The sequence below is a fragment of the Mustela lutreola genome, chromosome 1, assembly GCF_030435805.1.
Source record: "Mustela lutreola isolate mMusLut2 chromosome 1, mMusLut2.pri, whole genome shotgun sequence".
Lineage (NCBI taxonomy): Eukaryota > Metazoa > Chordata > Mammalia > Carnivora > Mustelidae > Mustela > Mustela lutreola.
Window position 1 is genome coordinate 269436275 of NC_081290.1, and position 20119 is coordinate 269456393.

A 20119-nucleotide genomic window follows, 5' to 3' on the forward strand; every position below is an offset into this window, starting at 1 on the left:
GCCTTCTGTTTTCCCTCTTTGGTGCCTTCACTTGTAAGCTTTCCCTTTCTTTGGAATGTCCTCTCCTCCCGCACCATTTCTGCCCACTCATCCTTGAAGACACAGCTCAAGTGCCAGCTCATCCCACAGCCAGATGTAATTTTCATCTGAGTTCCCACAACATCGTGTACTCTATCTTGGCACCTCACGTTCTCCGTTGTATTCCAGATACGTAGAGGCATCAGCTTTCAAAGTAGGTACCGTTAATCCAGCCACTTCTTTCTACCTCCATCACTGGCTTCCTCGTCCAAGCTACTGTCATCTCTTGTCTGGACTGCTGAGTTAGCCTCCCGACCAGTCCCATTGCTTCCCTCTTGCCCTTTCCGGTCAGTCCTCCACATAGCAGCAAGAATGATCTTTTAAAAACATATACCAGATCATGTTACTCTCCTGCTCAAAACCCTACAATGGTTTTCCATCACATTCAGATGTTATGCAAGATTTAGCTCAACATTTAGGACCCTGTGTCATCTGGCCCCATCTCCCTCTCCTGTGCTCACTAAGGTCTAGCCACACTGGCTTTCTTCCTGTTTCTAGAACATTTCATGTCTTCCTCAGAAGCTTTACCCTTGTTGGCCCTCTTAAAGGAGTGCATCTCTTTTAGAAATTATAGGGCTCACTGCTGCATTTCACCTCTCTGGTCAAATACCTTCTTAGAGACGTTTTCCCTGACTGGCTTATCTAGGATTGGTTTTCCTACTCATCCCTCTCCCATTTCCTTGCTTTTTCTTAAAACCCGTTACCACTATCTAAGCCTTATTACATTTATTCTGTTATTTATTCGTTCATTGTCTCTCACCGTCATGAGAAGGTAAGTTTCATGAAGTCAGGAATTTCTGCCTTGTTCACTGATGTAGAAAAAGCTTTCTCACAAGTGGCAGGTGCTCAGTTTGTTAAACGAATTAATCTGAACTCTCTTACTCAACCAGAACATCCTTGAGAGCAAGCACCATGTGGATCCATTTGGGTCCCCTTCCCTGTCTCCTAGTCTCTTACGCAGAAGACCATTCAAGTGCTGTTTGAGTGAATTTCTCACTCTGTACAGAGTATCTCCAACCGATTTCTCCACAACGTGACTACACCTGTTTAGAAGATAACAAGAAACGGTCTTTATCTATTTTATCACCTGAAAAGGTGTCTTCATTACACCTTTTTTGTACATAGATCACTTACATTACATAGATCACTACATAAATTCCTGGAAGGTCTATTAGATCACTGTCTTCCCTTTAATTGGTTGTGACCTGAACTTTTTTTTTTTTTAATGAAATAGAACAAATAAAATAGCAAAGTGCTTTGGAAGTTGTAAGGCCAAGTATTGCCTTTCAGTTTGTGTGTGTGTCTTCAGGTCATGGTATAAAATATCTTATTGTTGGCTCTGGCTCAAAAATTTTGAAAGTTTTAGATGTCCCGTGGATGATTATTTATAGAATGCTTATTCATTCTCTTAGTAAATCGTTGACTTTTACTGTGCATTAAACGAGGTACCATATTATATATTTTCACATAGATTATTTCCTTGTAACAACTCCAAGAGTAGAGTACTGTTTTTTTCCCATCTTACAGAGGGACAAACTGAGGCTTAGAGAAATTAAGTAACTTGGGCAGGATCATGAAGCTGGTGCACAGCTAACTTGGTGGTCCACTTTGGGGTTCTCCTTAAACACTAATCTCCAGTATCTCCAGCAGCATCTAGTCTTTGATCTTGTAGAGTTCACTGCCAAAGCCCACCTTGCTTTATGCACATAAAGCAAACTACCCCTACAGCATTCTGATGGGCAATTGTTCTAGGCAACCAAGTAGGACCCAGTGAAGCATGTGGATTTGGGACCTCCTGTGCTGCTGAGGAGTTCCACATGTGCAGAGAACTTGAGAATTCATGGCCTAGATGCAGCTATACACACACACACACACCCCTTAGAGCTATAACTGTAGCTGTTCAAGAGAGCCACATACCAGGAGCTGTGGCTTTTAGTAACGGGACATAGCCACAGACAGCCCATAACTTGAAAGGGAGGGACATAAGGGACTAAATCCCTTACTGTGTTCCCTTCTTGTCTTCCGTGTCCCTGTCAGGGACCCCCATTGGCTGAACCACAGATCAAGAGTCTATTAATGTAGACCACAGAGGTCAGCCTCTGGGCAGGGCACAGAGCAGAGAGGAGAGAGGGCTGGGTGGCTAGGGAGGGGCTGATGAGCATCCCCAGCTTCCCCATTCTTGGTGTACAGACCAACAAGAATCTCTGAGACCTGGAAACACCAAGGCTTGACTCTGGCAGTACTTGACAGCTCTCCACGATGCTTACCTCTCCCCAAAGGACAAGATCGGAACCAGCCAACTGGGGCACTGCACAGCCTTGGGACACACTGCAAGCCCCTCCCTTGGCCCTCTTTTTATTCTCTGGGCTGCCAAGGGAGGCAAATCGGGCCAGAAAAAGAGCTGGCCCCCCTCATCCACCTAGGCATTTGCAGCTCTGCCAACACTTGGGCATCTCGTCCATGATTTAATCACGGACGAGGTCAGTGGGTCTTGATGCAGGATGGGGATTCCACCATCTCAATGGCAGAAATTTATTCCTGCCAGGATTTTGCACACTTCAGAGTTGAACACCACCACCCCACCACCCCCCGGGGAAAAGAAGCAGCAAGCAAACTGTATGTGTGTGTCTACGTGTGTGTAGGAGGAGAGGGGTAGAATGCAACCTTATAAAGGCGTATTCTTGTGTGTACACTTGCCCAGGCTTTGCAGGCAAATGCACGGCTGGTGTTGTGGCTAAAATATGAATGAATGTGGTTGTGTGCAGGTGCATGAATGACTGTATGTATCTGTGAATGAATGCATTTCAGATGAAGTGTGTATGGGAGCCCTTGCAAGCTGGGGTAGTGGTTTGCAGGTGCTTGGCGTCTGGAATTCTCCACCAATCAGCGTCAAGACCAGTCTGTAAGTGCTGGGTTGGGGGAGAGGGGGAACACTCGATTTGCTCAGAGCACCTCCCTTTTCCTGCTGCTGCGGTGGCAGCTTGAACCATTGGCAATTGCCTTGTCTTCCCTGAACCCTCAGGAAAGAAAGGCAGGGAAAGACAAAGGAAACCACGTGGTCAGTCTGTTATTAGTTGAAGGTTCCTCCAAACACCAGAAATTGTCCTTAGATAAACTCTAGCCCCACAGCATCTTGATTTGCCCTCAGTGCTCCTCCTTGGGGCTGAGCGAGGGGCAGATGAGTGGCTGGGGTATGATTTTTCTCTGACCTCCACTTCCCCTGACCTACTAGCCCATCGTGGTAGAATTTATGCACATTGTGTCCTTGTCTGAAAACGTTGAGGTCCGCAACATGTTACCCCCTTCTCTCTCAGCTAGATTTCAGGGCTTGAAAGAAAGGTTCTCATTCTTGTAAGAAATCATGATAAGCACAGATGATTAGGTAATTATCAAATGGCAATCTGACATTGTAGGTGTACCAAAAAAAAAAAAAAAAGGCCTATTTAATTTTAAGTCCAATGATTTAAATATATCTTGGGTTCTCCTTCTCCACCCAAGGCCCCCCACATCCCTTGTCATCCAAGTAGCCTCCTAAGAGGGCCCTTGTACACAATGGCCTTAATTAGTCCCCTCATTAACAGTCTCAGCAGAGGCAAAAGACTGAATGGGTCAGAGAAACCAAATTCTTTTATCACTGAGAGGCACAAGTGCTGCCCATTGGAGGAGAGTGGGTCAGACAGAGGGTTGGGGAGCAAGAAATGTGGGGAATGAAGGCTCTACAAAATTATGGTAAACTGCCTCCTCTGAGAATAGAAAAATCTAATAGCACCCTCCCCCCAAGCTTTGAGAGTCACTCTGTATCACGCACCTCACTTCGGTTGGGGAGGCACCCTTTATATTCACGTATGTAATGGGTAGGTATGTATAAAACTGTATGATTGTAAAACAGATGGGTTAAAACTGTATTGTTAGCTCTGTGAAGGGCGCAGTTGCTCCCCATAAAAAGTAGATTTTTTAATAAGTGCAGAATTTAATAGTACAATCTAATTATCAATCTAATTGCATACTGAAATCCCCCAGATTAAACCTAATCCTGTTTCGGTGGGCTGCTAGGTCTTTTCTGCCAAGCAGCCATGAGAGGAAGGAACATCCCAGAGCCTTTGCTTATGAATGTACTGTCTCTGCTAAGTGTGAATGCGCTGGTGCTTTGTGTTTGTATGAATGGGGGTTGCATGTGCTGGTCAGAGGCCACGTGAGACACGTGGGGTGGGAATTATATCTTAAAAAGATGAATTGGAAAAAATGAAACAGAAAAGTGTGAATGGCATAAGTCTCTCCCATGGTGCCCCCTCTTCTCTGTTACCCACTGCCACCATAAGGCACACCTGTTTCATTAAAATTAATTCCTTGCTTTGCAAATAACAATAGATCAATATCTGTACTTGAGTTCCAGCCTTCTCTGGGACCACATTGCTAAAAACAGAGAGCCGCAACAAAAGATACCGCAGTCAGCTCAAGCAAGGGGTTATTTTTAGATCAGAAAAAAAAAAAAAAAAAAAAAAAAAAGAGGGGAAAGGGAAAAAAAAAAAAAGCAGTTCTGGGTTTTGCAATCTAATTTGGTCCCTTTTCTTAAGGGAAAAAAAAAATCCCATCAATGGCATTTTCCATACAATCTGATTTCTGTTTGGCTCCTAGAAAAAGCAGAGATCTAGGGCTGAAAATTCTGGAGTTTTATGGCTGATTCCAGCTAGTAGCCTTTCTTCACCAGGCTCCAACTGAATTAATTTGATACTATTTTTGAAAGTCAGTGTTTCTAAGGGAGACCTAATGACGCACTGACGTCAATGCAGGTCAATAGCACACACTGCTGGAACTGGGCGTGCTACACCGAGCCAGAGCTGGAGCGTTTTCAAACAGCCCCAACTCTGCAAATATCCCAGATTTGCGGCGGGGGTGGGGGGTGGGGGGTGGGGGGGGAGCCAGGGTTTTATTAGCATTGAGACCCCCACCATTCCCCCTCCCTGGACACCTTCATAATTGATGCATGTTTTCCTGATGCAAAAAAAAGAAAGAAGAAAATCCAAACAGATACAATCAGACGCACTGCAGTGCCAAAAAAAAAAAAAAAAAAAAAAATCATACCTGTCAAAGGAACTGTATGTAATCCGTGCACACACACATTTACGTGCAGAATGCAATGCATATTATTAGGGTCTGTCTATAAATAGATCCCGGGAGTGTGTGCATGGGGACTTAGTCCCCAAACCGGGTTTTTGAACGTGGGTGATGAGTTCTTTGCTCTGATCAGTTACTCAGGAGGTGCCTGAATGTGTGGGGGTGGGAACGTGGGAGGGGGGCTGCCTCCTCTCTCTCCTTTCCTCTGGCTCCCCCCCTCCTTTCTTCTCTTTTTCTCTCTCCCCCTCCCTCCTCGATCACCTCCCCTCTCCTCTCCCTCTATCCCTCTCTCATTTCCTCTTTCTCTTCTCCTCTCTCCTTCAGCCTTCCCCACCCTCTTTCTTTCTCTCCCCCTCCCTCTCTTCTCTCCTTTTCTCCCCCCTCCCTGTCTCCCCCTCCCTCTCTCTTCTCCCTCTCCCTCCAAGTCTGGCACTGAACGCGAACTGTTTTGCTTTGCTCCGGGAAGAGTGCAGACACATAACGTGAAATCCCGAGCTTTTTGCGTGGTGCATTTAAAATGCTTCCTTATTTATATTACCCTCATTCCCTCACCTCGCCCACCCCCTCACCAGTCCTTCCAAATTTCCCTAGAAATCTATGTAAAGCATGCGGAGGGGAAACATTTGCACAAAAAGTGAAGGAGCTCGCCAAGGTAGGTTATACCATGCACTGTCTTGTGTTTGGCTTTTGCAAAGTTTATGATGTCAGTTGGTGGATGTTTGGAGGAGTAGATCTGGGTGACTGGCCATGATTACTGTCTTTTTCACTGAACAATTATATTTGTACAGATTGCCTAGACTTCTTAAGCAGGCTTTCCGTGGTTGTGTGTGTATGTGTGCTTTTTGCAAGAGGCATGCCAGTTGGAAGAGAATCCTGTGGTGGTAAACTGGGTAGAGGATGCTGCCTCGCCTCCCCCGACCCTAATGTTTTGGGGGGGGCGGTGGTGGAGGGCGCTTTTGTAGTGGGCAAATGCTTCTTCCACTTTGCCCTATTTGGGGTTGATTCTCATTCACGAAGTGTCTTCGTCCTTGTAATCATTTTGCACATGAAAATTTAGTTGGAAAAAGGCTTCATGAAGTCAGAGCAAAGTGAGGGAGTGTGGAGAGATAAAGAGTCAGGGTATGGTGGTGGTGATGGTGGTGGGAGCATTTCTTGCATAGAGAATTTAATTTCTCACGACTTGGAGAAAATGCTCTTTAGCGGGTGCAATCAAAATAATTAAAAAAAAAACTATTAGTGGGTAAAATGAAATTAAAAAAAAAAAAAACTACATTTCCATTGCAAGAGGAAAAACTGCTACAGCTCACAACCACCTGTAGAGGGAAATCTTTATGCATGATTTCTTGGGGCCGGTTGTATAGAAGAAAACTGCCTGAAAAGGCGCCTGGCAAACTTTGCAGCATGAAGACAAGAGAGGCTGAACTCAGCAGGGTGGAGGGTTCCTGGCGGGGGTGGCAGAGGAGGGAAAGGCTGGCACCCAGCCAGGGTCTCTCCAGCCTGGGAAGCTGCAGAGTTGGCCTCTTTGCTCTGGGAGCCTGGTGTGGAGATGGGTCCAGCTTGAAGAGGAAAAGCTGCTAGGGGGCGAGGGCGTGCTGGGTATATGTGTGCGGGGGTGTGTTCTGGGAGGTCAGGGGCTGTGCGGCGCCTGGTGCCGTGTGGAGATGGGAGGTCAGAGGCCAGGTTTTCCAGCAGGGCCCTGGTTTCCCTGCTGCCCCGCAAAGCAAGGTGGTTATCAACAAGTGTTTCTTCTGAGAAGATTAGTTTTGACAGAGACTTCAAGGGCTTCTCTAATCTGGGTAAATCCACCGGAGCTTTATTGTGTGTGGCAAAGAGAGTCATTCTTTGTTAGGAAGGAGCTGGGGGAAGAGCGGTGGAGTGACAGAGAGGGGGGACTTTTGAACATCGGCCATTTGACCTTGGGGGCCAGAGTTCAAATCCTCCGGAGAGTAGAAAAGCCTGAAGAGAAAATGACCCCCTCTCCCGCCCCTCCTTCCATACGGAGCTTTATCTTTAATGGGAAAAATTCCATGCCTGGCGTTGGCCAAACCTCGTCAATGGGAATTCCATGTGTCTGAGAGCAGGATTTTTTTTTTTTTTTTTTTAATCTAGGGAAGCAAGCAGCACTCTCAGCGGTAGTACTGTATTTTTTTTTTTTTTCCCCTGCAAATGATCTTCTAGGAAAGCTGAATCACCTCCACTCTGAAAAGCAGCCACTTCTGGGAGGTGGAGTTCAAGTCTCTGGAGGGGGGAATACCCCCCCCACACACACACACAGAGCCTTTAAATATAGATGTGGGGGCACCGTTTGAATGTGAAGTTAAAATGCACGTAGAGATATGGGGAAGGTGACAGGCAATGGTTTTTTGGAGTGGGCTGGGCTGGTAGTAGTGAAGGCCACCGTGTTGAGGATGGAATTGGCAAGCGGTGGCTTAGTAGCTTTTTGATCCTGGGGGGTGGGAGGGGGCTGGGTCCCCAAATTAACAGGAGGAGTGAATCTCTTTCAGCAGGGGGTGGGGGGGGAGAGATTTAGGGAGGGTGCTTGGAAGTTAAATCTGCAACGCTCATGGTCACAGCAAGGCGCACCTCCAAAGCTAGAATAACCCAAAGGCGTCGAGTCCAGACATAGAAACAGGATCAGAGTGACACAGACTGGACTGAGCCAGCTCTTAGGGTGAAGTGTTGTCCAGCTAGAGAAAGCGGAGCGGATGGCAGTGCCATCTTTAGGGACCTGCCAGTGTAGAGTAAAACCAGGCCAACGTGCCTGACATCCACTGTCCGCGTCACTGGAAGTCCTAGTTCAGGGACCTGCCCACCCCACCCCCCCTCCCCATTTTTTATCCAGGGATGGAGGAGGAATAGTCTTTCACAGCCTTGAAGGCAAGTAGGGTCACTTTCGTCGCTCCTTCTTAGAGGGAAATTATTTCTGTTCTTTACCTAAATCAGCAAGTGTCTGTCCCCTTTTGATATAAAGTTGGAAAGGAGAGTGGTTACAAGAAAAAATCTGGTCCTGGAAATATAGCTATTTCCCCTGGATTTATCGGTATCACCCTCTACTCTGCTGTGGTGTCCACCATTTTGGCCCTAGCCTTAAAAGTGTTTCATGTCTGTCAGCCGGTCCCCAAAGATCCACGTAAAGACCACCCGTCTCAAGTTCTCCCAGGTGCCCAAGCACACATCCCGTACAGATACACATGCGCCGTGTACCTCACAAGTGTGCCAAGACCACAGCCCCGTGCACAAGTATGTGTGTGTGTGTGTGTGCAGGGTCCTCTCCACACGTGAGCTCATGGGCGACACACACAGGAGTGGACCTTCTTCATCTTCTGTCACATCTGGTTCAGGGGTGGATCTGACGTCCCTGAGTGTATGTGGTGAACCTGAATTTGCCTTGGGTTTCCTCATACTCATTCAGGAGTGTTAGTTCCCCCTTCACTCGACGTTGGAGAACCTTACCACAAGCAGCTGTCTACCCACTCATGAGAAGAATGGAGTCCAACTTTTCCCTTCTCCACTTTGGATGAGCCCTGGTGCTTCACTGCTGTTTTCTTAAAAATAAGGGCAGGAGCAGGGCCAACCACATAATTTGTGGGGTCCCGTATAGAATGACAATGTAGGGCTCCTTGTTCAAAAAGCAGGAAAAACGTGCTATTAGAGGAACTGACACATAAAACTTTTTTCTTTGTTTTTCTCAATTTGTCGTGTTTCCTACTTGCTGTTGAATTGCTAAATAAAAATTAAAATTTTAAATTATTAGCATGAATTTTACCATCCATCTTTATATTGTTCCGTGCTATAGGAGAGCATTTTATTTGCAGAGTCACCAAAATTACACAATTCATATTTCCTCGGTCATACATGCATAAGTATTCTCTTCTTACCTCAATGATGGAAACCTCAAACAAAATGTATTCAACTGGTTTTATTTCACTTTTTAAAACCAAACATTCTACCAGCTCTCTCTGACGTCAGCTCTCTGATAAGGAAGGAATGAAAGGAAAAAGATCTATGAGCTGTCCTATCCTTCCTTTTCCTCCTGTGTCATCATTTTCGGCATAGATGGTTGGTAAATACAGGGAAGGAAAAAGGATAAGAAACTCCATGGTAGGGTTCCTTGTTCATTAGTGTCTCAAAGAACTCCATTGCCGCCTTTTTGCCTTTGAGCAAGTTCTGGTTCAAACAGCACTACCTCTCAGTACTGTCAGTGCCCCCACTTACTCACAGATTTGCCTTTCACTTGCATTGAGTCTCACTGAGCTCCACTGGGATTCTGTACTCTTGAGGGACTGTCAACACTATGGGGCAGCAAGAGATGGTGAGCGTGTCCGTGGCACGTATTTTCTCTATTCACACATTCTCCACTGTCCCATAGACTTTGTTTACAAAACACAAGTTAGAAGGCAAAATTATGACAAATTTCAAGACAGGGGTATTAAGAGTATTAGAGTATTAAGTATTAGAGTATTAAGCCAAGCACGAAGCCCTGCTCAGCACAGGGCCATATATGACTATACAAGTTTGCCCACCCAAGAAGCCTAGTCAGGAGGAGGTGAGAAGTAATCCAGATCCTAGACTGAGAACACGGTTGCTCATGCTCATCAAGCTAATAATACTATCTGCAGAAAAAAAAAAAATCTTCAGCAACCTCCATTTTTGATCAATGGGGGTATTCTTCTCCTCTAACCAAATCCCACTCTGTGAAAAATCCACAAGTTCATGGTGATCCTGTCACAGCTTTGAAGAGAGGAGTCATCTGCTGATCCTTCTGGGTCTGCTGAAGCCTTGGGTTAGAGACCAGGCCTGGAAATGAAGTATTATTCCAATCCTTACTCAACACTTCTGAGCTTGGCCCTATCCAATAGACCCTTTGCCTGATAAGTACTTTGATTTCAACATCTACAAATGAAAAAAATAAAACTTGTTTCATGAATAATTGTGCTAGATATTTAATGGCAGGTTCTCAGAAAAGACTTTGGCAGTAGGTTCAACTGTTGATACAGAAGAAGTAGAGCTTATGGCTCAAAGAGTCCAGAGGAAGATAGTCCTCTATTATTCTGATGGACCCCAGTGCAAAGGGAATTTTCCCTTCCTTCATCAACCACCTCCTTCCCCTTTAAGGAGCAAAGTTAGCAGGCACCTCAGAAATGTAAGGTGGACTAGAGTGGAAATCAGATGACATGAAAAATGCATCCAAACTAGAGAACAGAGACACTATTGACCCTCCATCATTGGTTGAGGGATTTTGAGAATTGTGTTTTCAGCCTTAATCTAGCTTTTCTTTCCTGCCTGGTCCTTTAGGTGATAGAACACCCTTTCGTGAAACATGGGAGTTTAGACTAAGCTACTAAGAGTACCTAGAGAAAAGAAAGGAATTACTCTTATTCTTTTATGTAACCTTTGTTAGACTTGGGAGGCTGCTGCAGCAGCAGCTCACTTAGTGGACTGGAAGACCAGTCGATGAGTAATTATTTACTGTTTGTGAAAGAGGCTAGCACAGTGCTTGACCCATTGTGGGTGTTTAATAAATGCTAGCTGACTCTGAGCATGTCTTGTTATTGTGGAATATGTGGTATAGGCTATAGTTGAAAGAGTCATAGATTTGGCTTCAAATGACATAGATTCAAGCAACCAAGGTAATATAGGATCTTGGACAAATTATTTAGGTTCTTTGTGACCTGCTGACCTCACCTAAACAATGGGAATATTCACATTATAAGACCTACCCGATTGAGAATAAAATGAGAAATTAGATGGCTTATCCAAAAGCACTCTAGCATATTCTGCATATGTGATATTTTTGTTGCACCTATATGTGTGCACGTAGGCACATGTTAAAAATTTTAAAATCATGTTTACCTCTCTTTCCCATCCCAATTAGCAATAGGAGTAAACATAAGTCTCTGAAAGGATGGACTCTCACAGGTTTCCTGAATACATTATCATGGCAGATAATTCAGTGTTTGCATCCAAATCTGGGTTCTTGTATTTGGTTGGTTATTTGAGTTACAACAAGTTGGTTAAACTCTCCACGCCTTGGTTTCTTGACAGTTAAAATTAGAATATAACAGTACCTACCTCAGAAAGAAATATAACAGTACCTACCTAGAAAATAACAGTATCTTCCTCAGAGATGTATGATGATGATTCGTTGAGTTATTTGCAAAGGGCTTGGTATGGTGCCTGGAACATACTAAGTATTTGATATATTATCATTATATTTTTACTGTTATTTTTATTATCAGACCTCTGAAGCCAAGGAAACATCAGAAAAGTGGTGGGACAATCTTCTTATAGCATGTTGTGGGGTGGTATTTCCACCATGTGTCTTTGGTTCCTGGGTAGATTCTTCCTTCTCTGAAGATAGCTGGGCTGTTCTTAGACCTTCCTACATATGCTGGGACTCCTCTCAGGAGACACTGCGTAAAATATATCTTCCCGCAACCTACCCTTTGGTAGCCAAAGGAACTGTTCTCCACTGACCCTGCTAAGCCAGGGAGAGACCTGGGAAACTTTCCTGGACCTTTCATCTCAGCTCAGAGACCATAAATTCTTTTCTCCCACTAGCCCTGAGTCCTGAAAGAGGAGGCATCCAGGTAAGGGGAGAGGGACTCAATCTGTCCAGGTCTGGACCTCAAGAGAATGGATGTGAGAAGATCATCTGTGTTTGACTCACTGGAGCCTAGAGGCAAGACTCTAGTTCCCTCCTATCCACTGGGGCAAATTTCTAAGTCCTCCTTGGACACTGTGAGAGTCCCTCAGGGATTCCATGAAGGCAAGTATGACTATCTATCTACTCTTCATCCAGATCTTGAGTTTCAATGACTTCATTCCTAGTGGAGGACAGAAGAAAATAATCCCTTATCCGGTCCTCCTGACCTTGTGAAAAATTGGGAACTCAACAAAAATTTATGGAGGGTCCCCTAGATAGGAGGTCATATACTAAGCTCTGAGGAAAGGTAATTAAGACATGCATCCTACTTGCCATCATGGCACTCATAGTCTAGAAGGTGAAAAAGGCCTTTAGCAAATTCCATTCTTCCTTTGGTAAGACCCTTACCAACCCTAGGTTCTTAGGAACTTATGAAGCTTTTGCTTGACCAATAATCCACTACAGGCTTCCTTTCTTTGTTCCAAACTTATCTTTCCTGTGTTCTATTCTGTCAGGAATCCTTTGATCTGTGAGTTTATATGAGCATGTTAACTCGTGTGGATCTATCATTTGAAAAAGAAGTTACATCCATTAAAGTCCAGATTTTTCGTTCTAGGGACTTGGTAATATTTGGGGAGGAAGCCAGGCTTTTGTGGCAGTTCATCCTATCCAAAGCTCATGAGATGATTATGTTAGGTCTTATGGATCTCAGAATAGGACTTACCCGAACCAGTACATCTTGGGTATTAAAGAACCGCTGAGCCTGGGAAGATCTGCTTTCCAAGGAGTGGCCTCAACCTAGCTTCAGTCTGGGGCAGGAGTTAGGATCTCAATTCACTACAAGGGTTATTTACTCTACTTACTTTCCTATATTGAATTTACACAGATTTGGAAAACAAATCATTTGGGGAGGTGATTTTTTTTTTTTTTTAAGGAAGAGTAAAATAGCCACTATCCCTCCATGAAAACACCTTTGTTAGTCATCTCCACCAAGGCAAGAGGATTTCTCCCACTCTATATTAACCTGCTATTTATAAACTCTCACATTTTAAAAAGCATTACAACCTATACTGTGTTCAAGGAATCTGGTGAGCTGAATATTTGGGAACAGAAATCAATGAGCTTATTCCCTTGGCCTGTGACCTGGAGCAAGTTAACTTTCCCTCAAGGTTTTATTTCCCCTACACAGATTAAAGGAACACCTTCCTTCCCACTCCCCACCTCCCCACCAGAAGGTAGGGGCTTCGGTACTAGTAGCCTGCCTCATCAGCAACCGCTATATTCTCTTATCTGTCCCCCAGTCTTCAGAGACCCTATGATTAGATAAACTGACTGAACTAGGTATCCACTGGGTTCTAGCCCTGGGTCTGCTGTCCTAACCTAGTGAACTTTGGTGATTCACTTGGCCTCTCTTTACCTTATCTCTAAAACAAAGGTAAGAGTCTAACACACCTATAATTTATGTAATATCATGAGTGTTGCTCAGAGCAAGTTGAATAATTCCTGTCCTTAAGAGGAGCTCTTAAGGTGTTTGGAAGAATGAGCATGTAGGAGTTGAATGTTCTGTAACTGTTATCAGTCTTCTTTTCTGGTCATGGGATGGAGGGCTCAGTGGTTGCTCAGACCTTAGACAACAGGTTTTTCTGGGCCCGTTAGTCCCCATGATGTCTGGCATTGCAGAGACCATCACGGCAAACACAACACAAGACTGACTATGGATTCTTTTTCAGCTGGGACCTATACACGCCCAGCCTCTATCAGCACTTTGGAGATCTTTCCATAGAGAGGAGAGACTCTCACATGGGGCTCAGAGCACAAGCCGGGAAGCCTGGATGAAAATCCTGCCTACTTAAGTAGTTCAGAGACCTCAGACAAGTTCAGTAACCTCTCTGTTTCCTCATCTGAAGATGGGAATAATAATAGTACCCACCTCCTTTGGTTACAATGAGTAAATGAATACATACAAAGTGCTTAGGACATTGCCTAGTATAGAAAAAGTGGTCAGTTGAATGCTTTTGTTATTAGTGTTTCCTTCATTCATCAGGCGTCTCTGTCTCTAATACCCCCCCCCCTTTTCAGGTCCCCCTTGGGAGATTTCTATGCACTTGAAGATTTCAAGGAAAACATAAATACTCTATAACTAGTTTGGCCCTGAAGGGCTCAAAGCAGGATGGACATGAGGCAGGTTGCAGCATGATAAAGGCCAGTTCCTGCTGAGGACTTGGCGCATCCATATCAGGGCCTGGAAGTTAACCTGATCATAAATCTCTAATCATAATGAGCCCTGCATGTGCATGAGTCTGAGATCTAATCAAAACATTAGTAACTCTCCTGAGTTACAATCTAGACCAAAGTTGTGTTTTGATTTGCAACTTTACATATCATGTTAAACCAATCAGAACCTATAACCTATATATCCGCTAATACTGGTGGTCCACAGCAGCAAGTTATTCCATGAGTCAAAACACTTGGTATCAGCCCTAGAGATGAGGAACCAAAAGGATAAGACAAGACTGGGCCTGAGTCCTCTCTTCTCCCTGTGGCCAGTGGTTCTCAGGCTCTTCAAGGCAGTAGCTCCTTCATGTTTTTCTCCTCCTTGTCATCAGAGGCCTGCGTTCTCACTGGTTAGCTCCCTTCTGTTGACTTGAAGAGGAGGATGAGTAGTAGCAGCCAAGCTCATGGGGTAATTGAAGTCTTTGTTACCTATGGGTATGAGGAGTACCTCCTGTGATGTTTGCTCTGCAGCCTGCACTTTCCCTACTAGGTCCCAGCCCCTATGTCAAAGGAGCCAACATTGACCCTTAAGCAGAGGTGGGTAAATAGAGCTGCCAAAGTTACAGATCCAGACAGATGACATCATGGTTTGAGAGTTGCTGATAGAGTCCATAGCTTACCCTTCTTCCCCAGATTATTCTTTTATTTTATTTTTTTTTAGATTTTATTTATTTATTTGACAGAGAGAGAGAGAGAGATCACAGGTAGGCAGAGAGGCAGGCAGAGAGAGAAGGGGAAGCAGGCTCCCTGCTGAGCAGAGAGCCAGATGCGGGGCTCAATCCCAGGACCCTGGGATCGTGACCTGAGCCGAAGGCAGAGGCTTAACCCACTGAGCCACACAGGTGCCCCTCCCAGATTATTCTTAATGGCAGTTCTCAAAGAGTCTTTTCTTTACAGGCATGAGCCCTAGAGGTTTCTATCCTTGAACTAAGTCCCCAGATATCAGTCATTCCATTCACCTCAAATTATAAAAGTCCAGTGCATTTGCCAAAGATGTAATGAGTCCATTTTGCTCTCCATGGTTTGGACCAGGGTCACACTCGCCCTGTGTAAATGAAACAATGGGATGAGGAGGAGCATCAGATATTTCCATTGGTCCTGGTTAGAACTTAAGGTATGCTCTGGCTCTCCTTACTCGTGGAAACTTCTAGTACTGAAGGGAACTCCACTATTGTCTATTCTGGAAAACCTGGCTAGGGCTCAAAGAGGGGCTGCTCTGTTTCTCAGACTAGCTGTTACACTTAATCACTGTTTGACTTATGGCAGGTTATGTAGCCCCTCTAAGTCCCGGCTTTTCAACTTTAAAATGGTAACGGTAGTAGGAACTGTTTCACTCAGCTGCTATAAGGATTGAATAGGATGATACATACCTATTAGCACAGTAGTTGAGATCAGTGAATAATCAATAAATATTGGTCATTGTTAGTCTTGGTATTGTGCAACAGAAGGAGGGAGAGGAGCCCCATATATTTTCCATCTTCCTATATGTCAAGTCTTTGCCTTATTCTGGGTGCTTCCTAAGCTATGTATCATCCTGTAAGTAGGTAAGGCACCAAGCCTCTTGGGTACCCTAAAAGAAATGAGGCCACTGCTAATCAAAATTGGGCTGTGAGCAAATGTTAATTGTAAGAAAGACTAGAAATATCTCCTATTATCTCTTGGGGCTCCTACTATTATATTGATTAACTGTGAGCTAGAAAATAAGTGTGAGGAAGAAAGCTCTGTGCCCTGATAGTGGGCTACCTGGTTGACCTCAGGAATCTGAGCAGAGAAGGAACTGGAAAAGCTCAGCTCAGACCCTCAGTAGAATCCACCCCACTACATTTTGGTAGCCATCTTAGGTATTTTATCTGAAAGACATGCCGTGTCCATCATTCAGTTCCTCATATACTTGTGTTTAAAGACTCCTAACAGCAGATAGGACAATTTCCTTCACTCTGCTGTGAATGGCGGCCAGGCTTCATGACTGCCTTATAACAAATTTAAAATAAAGGTCCTTCAGTGACTATGAATCTAGATAACTGTGGAGAGAGGGTGACTGGAAAACTAGACCACATTCAAGATTCTAAGGGCGAGAGACGTGTTTGCCTCAAAGTCTCAGCCCCAGATCTCCTTGGATCAGCCCCAACAGGAACTGTCCTTTCTATTCCAAGTGACACCTGGAGTCTAAAAGTTGAACCAGGCCATGGGACACAACATGTCTCTGACGTTCAAGAACTCCTGGATTCTCTGAAAGCAGGACTGGGTCTAGGTCTTTTGCTCAGCACTCCAGCTTGCTCTCAGTAAAAAGGTCTCTGGTAGAGAAAAAGGCTGTGGCTTCTGGGCAGAGATTTGTTTCATGGGGAAACGAAGCAAATATAGGCTAGAGAAGAGCAGTTTTACCTGGGAGCTCCCTCTACTGGCTCTTTGGTAGAAATTCCTAAGCAGTCATTCTGCCCTGCCCTGTGGGTATCAATTTGAGGCATCTGAGCTTCTCAGGGCCTTGAACCAAGAAGAAAATAAGGTAGCCAAGGAAGATGAAACTCCACAGGTTGGCCTCTTTTGCCTCCTTGATAATTTCATCTAACATTCATTGGGTGCCAACACAGTGCTAGGCATTTTACTTGTATGATCTCCTTGAATACCACAACTCCATGTGGCAAGGTTTTACAAATAAGATAGCCCAAACCTGGAACATTAAGTAGGTTCCTGGCACGACTAGAGCTGAGCATACTCACTGTTCTTAGGATTCTCCTGAGTGAGAACTCAAGAGAATCAAGAACCAAGAGACAAATGTGAAATTAGAAGCAGAACTTGTTCTCACCACCTAATATAAATAGGTTACACTTGGCTATGGGATTGTTCCATAAACATTCTAGAGCATTCCATCTTTGCTTTTTAAAAAGTCCAGCCCGTGAGACAATGAAGTACGTGACAATGCTTGCCCAGTGTGTGCTTCTACTATGATGCCCATACTGAAGAACTCAGAGTAACTACCACAGTGACTAGTAAGAATTTCCATTACAGAGGTGAGGCCTTCTTTAATTTGTGGAACATGTTCACACCTACATCTTTAAAAATCAAATCTTGTGAGGTGGGTAGAGCAGGTAGCAGTGGACTCATTTTATAAGTTGGAAATTCAAGATACTGAATGACGTGTTCCAGATTCTCGTTAGGAACAAATGGCAGAGCCCAGACCAGATCTCCACGTACAGATTAAGTTCTGACTTTCTGGTTGGCATTGGTTGAAACGGAGGTCCAGATTGGGCTTTTTAACTACAGAAAATACTGTGAAAGCACCTCCTTGATCCTTACGTCTAGATCTTGGCCTGAGTCACTCCTTTCCCTGTTTCAGGCTGGTTCCTAACTGAGCTCCCTTGATAGTGAGTCATTTGGGAATTAGAAATTACACAGCCACTTACCTTTTTTAAGGCTAGTCTCTCACCAACCCCCATTTCAAAGGTATTTAGGTCCCTGTGAGAATCCTAAATATTACTTCAATTCTCCGGTACAGGCAAAGATGTCAACTTTTTTCATTTAATACGGAATAATCTCAAAGCATTTCTACATTATTACTTTCTGGGGAATCACGGGATTCCCATTCTCTTTGGGTGGGTACTGGTCTCTAATTTCATTGCTGTGTTTCTAAACCTCCATTATGGGACATCAGCCACACCGGGTTTACTAAGTTCCTCTACCCCTGCCTCAAGATTTTCTGCCAGCCTCCGCTTCTCCTATAGACTGAGTGATGTCATAATGGATCAGAATGGTCTCTGGTGATAATAACACAACAGAGCCAAGAGTAGGCTTTCTGCAGCACCTTCTGAGCAATGAGACTGTCACTGCCTTAAATGGAGTGGTTGGGTTAAAAATATATGTCTGTGATGTAACTCCCCGGCCCTGAGCTACCACTGGAAGCAGGTCCCTCTGGTTTGACCTGTTAATACCACAAACTCTACTTTGCCAGAAATATGACTACTTGACGAATAAGTTGGTCCTGGCCTGCCAATTTGAAGCGAACTCATATTTGTCCATCTGCTGGTAAGGCTGAGCAACCCTTTATCTAACCGTAGCCTCGAGCATCTGTCCCCCATGTCCCTGCCACTCCCAGGGAAGCCAAAATGATATCAGTGAAGGAGGGGCGGGGAGAGCATGGAACTGCTTGCTCACAGGGAACTGTGAGTGATGGAATATAGGTTGCTGACACCCTATCCCTTTCATTCTTGCTTGTTGTAGGAGCGCCAACGATCAAGAGGAGACCAGATGAGTTTTCAAAGCAGTCCTCAAACACCCAGGACACACCTCATCCTTTGCCTCGTGCTTTCTGCAATGTTGCTGCTTACAGTCATCTTCCTGTTAACCCTTGCCATAATTACCCCTTCCTGATCACCATTCTTTCACCATTCACAACCCACTCAGCTCTTTCTCCAAGGTGCCCATCTCATAGACAGTGGCTTTGTTCTCTGGCAAGTTCCCTTCTGAGTTATGTCCAGATGGCTAACAGTAGTTGCCCTCTCTTCTACCCCCTACTTCATGCCCCAAAGCCCAGTATGTCAGGAAAATCACAGCACACCATACCTCTCCCAAAATGAAGTGGCAAGACTCTCTATGAGTGCATTCTCACTCAGTGAAGGTACTCAAGGTATCTGATTGTGATGTAATTAAAACTAGATGGAAAGACCAGAAATCCCTTAATCCCAGTCAGATACAGTGAAAGAGCTTACTCATGACTATTTGGATTGATTGAGAATGTAGAGGTAGGAAAAAAGAGAAAGAGAAAGATTCTCAGGATTGCATTGTCCCTGAATACAGGATGGAATCATCTAGACATTTTTTTTTTCTCCAATTAAATTTGCATTTCATTCTACCACATTGTGATGGCTTCACTCTAGACATTTTCGTTTGAGACCCAAGGCTTTTCTTCATGGGTTCTGAACCACAGGTTCCTGGACGGTGAGGTAAGTGACATTTGCCAGCACTGTCTAGGGTGATTTGTAGTGATCTCCAAAGCCCGGGGCTCCGCCCTGTTAGGCAGTAAGATTTGTCTGCTCTGGGTTCCTTCTGACCCAAATGCCCTTCAGGGATCCCCAGCCAAGCCACAGACGTTAGGCCAACCTCACAATGTTAATCTCATTCATAAAACAGACCCCAGGATTACCCAAATCAGAATTTGTTAAGGTCATGGTGCTCTCCTTCTCAAAGACAATCACTACAAAAAGTGTGGTCCTTGGAAAACCCACTATACCTGGAATTCATATTCCTCCCCACATCTTATTTCTGCTTTTAGTGGTAAGCTAGAACTAATGGAAGGTGCTGGCTTTTCACAGGTGAGCTTCAAGTCTCTCTCCTATGGCAAGATTCAGACCCAATTTGTTATTCTAGTCATAGCCTTGCCCATAAGTACAAAAAACTGGCCAAGCCAGGAGATATGTGAGTCCATTCTTCCGTGTGCTCCAGCCTATAGTTATTGGACTACAAATTAAAGACAATGGAGCCCATTTTTTCTTATTTGCCTATCAGATATAGTGACCCAAGAAGCTAGTTTCAAGGCATTTTTAATCATGAAAAGATAAAAAGTTTAGTGAATTCACACCCCCATGAACTCATGATTGAGCTCTTCCTGCCCACCGAATTCAGCTGTGGCAGACTGTGTCTACCAACCACAAAATTAAAGCCAAACTCACAGGCATCTTGAAGCACCCCTCAGGTAGTTCTTTTTTCCCCCGGCAGTCCATGCTTTTCAAGCTCTGATCCTTTTCTATTTAGTCTCTGCTAAACTAAAGCATGCTGGCTTCCTAAGCCCTACCCCACCCTACCCCTTTAGCTTCAGCCCCCTACCATGTGCTTGCTCTGGCTTCCTTGTCTTTGCTTAGATCCTCACCATGAAACCTACTGTAGACATTCCTGGGTGACCCTCTGAGTCCCTATTCAAATGTGCCTTTCATCTGACAAGGCATGGGAAAACCCATCATCTGGTTCTCCGGGGTGTCTAGTAGAGTGGCATAGGGAGGGAGGAGGGTATTTGAA

General features: G+C 44.6%; 1 long non-coding RNA gene across 1 annotated transcript in view; it reads left to right on the top strand.

Annotated features, from left to right (window-relative positions):
• The first annotated feature begins 5539 nt into the window (after positions 1-5539).
• LOC131811615 (uncharacterized) overlaps positions 5540-20119 on the top strand; it is a 114455-nt gene continuing 99875 nt past the window's right edge. Inside the window, exon 1 of the long non-coding RNA XR_009346019.1 lies at positions 5540-5845. This is a non-coding gene — a long non-coding RNA (uncharacterized LOC131811615). The remainder of the gene's footprint in view (positions 5846-20119) is intronic.